This window comes from Athene cunicularia (assembly GCF_003259725.1).
Source record: "Athene cunicularia isolate RWA chromosome 6 unlocalized genomic scaffold, athCun1 chr6_part2, whole genome shotgun sequence".
Taxonomy (NCBI): Eukaryota; Metazoa; Chordata; class Aves; order Strigiformes; family Strigidae; genus Athene; species Athene cunicularia.
This window is the reverse complement of record NW_020799106.1, coordinates 8,189,281-8,192,350: the sequence shown is the minus strand read 5'-3', so window position 1 is coordinate 8,192,350 and position 3,070 is coordinate 8,189,281. Positions and strand designations below refer to the sequence as shown.

General features: G+C 41.9%; 1 protein-coding gene across 2 annotated transcripts in view; it reads left to right on the top strand.

Annotated features, from left to right (window-relative positions):
• Positions 1 to 1,593: 1,593 nt before the first annotated feature.
• Positions 1,594 to 3,070, top strand: part of UBE2D1 (ubiquitin conjugating enzyme E2 D1) — a 17,220-nt gene continuing 15,743 nt past the window's right edge. Inside the window, exon 1 of one of the 2 annotated variants that reach the window (XM_026851869.1) lies at positions 1,594 to 1,654. The gene's annotated coding sequence lies outside the window, so the exon portion shown is untranslated. The remainder of the gene's footprint in view (positions 1,655 to 3,070) is intronic. The other variant, XM_026851870.1, reaches the window with a different exon arrangement.

The following is a 3,070-nucleotide window of genomic DNA, read 5'->3' as shown; positions in this document are numbered from 1 at the left end:
GGCCCCTGAGGGTCTTGTTGCGGTTCACCTTCGCGAGGGTCCGCACCCCGGGTCACTTGTAAACTGCCGTTAGTAACGCGCCTGAGATGTTTCCCGAAGCCCTGGGTGGAAGGCGGAATGGTGTCGAGGGTTATCTTTAGTCAAGGAGTGAGATCTCAGTCGCCAGAACGTTGCGGTTCTGTTGTGCACAGCTTGGTTAGCTCCGGGCAGAAGTTGTTTTCCACATTAGGAAGTGCTGTCAGCCCAGTACTTGATACGACCTTTGAATGTATCGGAGTTGTAGAGGTTTTAGATTGTATTTGTAAACGGCCAAGTTTTAAGTGAGGAGTAAATGTCTAGATTCCTGTTGTTTGGTAAGACCTTACTGGTCATTGTACAGTACAGACAAAAAAAGCACTACTGATGGTAAACATAGAAGTTGAGTTAATGGTGGCGCATTGGCCGTGTTACAGAATACATGGTATTTTGTTGCTGTTGACACACCATGTTTAGTTGGTGTTTGTGCTGTCCTGGTTCTGTGACTGCGCTGTAATTTCTTGTTCTGGATTCCCTTTTGCTGTTAGGAAATGTTGATATTACAGCCATAGGATTCCGCAATGACCGGTTAGTGACCCTGCAGCGAGTAGATTCGGGATACCCTGCAATAGATATAAAGTTATTTGGATGGATTTCTGCCAGAAGTCAGTAGTCGTGTCTCATGCTATAAATCTTGTTGTGTCTTCACAAGTAGCGCAATTAAGGGAGACTTTTGTTTCTTCCTATCACATTTCTGTTGCGAATGTTACATTTGAACACTATATCAAATATGAATAAATATTTACAGTTATTTTCTCTAGGAATAACTGTTATGCTTCTACATATTATAGGAATGCTGTGTCTTTTTTTCCCTTTTTAGTTTCCTACCTCTTCTTGAACATCTTACCCTTGTGTTTATAAAAAAAGGGTTGTTGTGAATACCTTCTTCTCCCTCTTCTTGTTCAGTTCCATTCTGATAAGGTGCACAAAGTGTAAAATCTGGTAGTCTTTTAGTACTTTTGAGATGGTGTGGTAGTTTGGGGTCTTCCAAATGAAGTTCTGCTAGAATCGGATTGTTCTCTATTTTTCTCTTACCACATTCCCTGTGTAGCTTTTCTTTTTAAGAGACTTCCGTACATATTGGAAACCCACGGTTTTCTTCAGTGTGGCATTTAAAAACTTTGTGTTCAACAGATGTGAAATTATGGGTGGACTATTTATGAAAGAGTATCTTTCATCCTGCTAGCCTTATTAGATTCTGTTTCTACTCTGTGAAAATGAAGAAATGTTTATCAGGATGCTGACTTCAAGGTAGTATAAGATTTCCTGATTATGCAATAACTTGTATCTGAAATGTGAAGAGATATCAGCGTAGGACCTGCCAGAACAGTTGAGATTAGATTTAGAACTAAGTTACCTTTTGCTTCTAGTTTGCTGCAGAAATGACTGTTAACTGTTTTTCTTTTTTTCCATTAACTACCCTCATCACTCTGTTGCCTTTCCAGGGTAAGGAAAAGTACTTGCTAGAGGGATTTGGCCAGCAGCCTGCCTCAGGAACAGAAGAGTGGCAAGGAAATAGAAATGTTTCAAATGGAAAGTTAAAATGAAGGGGAGAAGTTGGAAAAGACAACCTATCTAGGTGTCTGTAATATGTAGAGCTTTCCTGAAAATTAAGAAACTGGAAGTTTAAGGCTAGATGAAATGTATTTGTATGATGGTGTATTTATCCCATCTAACTTCCTGATAATTCAGACTGGCTGTAAAGGTTGGTAGCAATGTTATGGCTCAAGGGGAGGGAGGGCTAAGATCTGGAGTAGAGGCAATGCTGTAAAGGCTTCATAGTTTCACAACGACCCTAGAAGAACTCTTTGGAGAACAAAGCGCTGTCAGAAAACACAATGGTATTATTTAGGAGCTTGTCAGTCTAGACATACTGTCTGAAGTTAAGCTTGGGTGGTTTTAGGGTGGTTCAGAATTGAACACAGTTAAGGGAACTTGGTGGCAAGCTTGAGTGTGTGTTCACAATAATTTTGATAATTTCTGTGTTCAGGATCCTAGGACCTACAGAGGAATCAAAGCTGTAGTATGTGGAAGTGTTAGTAAGTATATTTTTGTCTCATACCAGTTGGGATTCCAATTTCTAAACAGCATTGCCATTGTCATCTTGTGTTGTTGCATCCTGTCTTCCATTGATCACCCTTGAGGGACTCCTCCGAGGAGGGCAGCGTGTGGACTTCAAGACTAGACATTAGAAATGGAAAAGATGTACTGCGCTTGGGAGCTTTCTTAAAAAATGAGCAGCTGAATAATCAATGAGCAAGCCTGGTTGCTGCCCATGGAAGCATGCTTAGCGTAGTGCTGCGGGTGGAAGAGCAGTGAGGACGGGAAGCCCTGCTGCACAAACACAGCTGTCAGCGCTGCCTCCATGGCAAATTCATCTCGGAGTTGCTCAGAAAATCTCAGATGGACGCAGGTTCCTTATTCATCTTAAGCTGAGGAGCCTCTGTTAGTTTACCTTGTCAGTGCTTTGCTTTGCTATTGCGTGAAAGGCTCTGTGTTTTTATGCTGTCAAAAACTTCAGGCTGCGCTCTGTGCGTGATGTAGAAGCAATTCTTTGGGGCAGCATTTGCTTCTCTGTAGTCTGTGACACACCAGTGAAAGAATAACGTGTGGTTTTGTGGGCATTGTAAATTTGAGATGTTGCAAACTACAAAAACAAAACCAATAGCGTAGGTTTTAGTTGGGAAGTGATCTTGTACAAAGAAGCCTTTATTGTTACCACCTCTGGAAATTGAGACACCGTGGCTTTTGTGCAAGGTAGAAAATAATTGAGGCTGTCAGGTTATGCAAGTTAGTGCAGAGGTCAGTTCTGCCTATCCGTCCCCTATGCAGAGACATTTTTCTGAGGTTCCTGTTCTGAATTCTTTGTTTACATAGCTAATTGTGAGTTTGCTGTCCTGTCAGTTCAGTATTGCAGTTGAGGAGATTGTTTTCATCATAAATTCAGTACTTGTGGTTGCTCCTCTAGTGTTAAGGGGGGGGGGGGGGGGGGGGG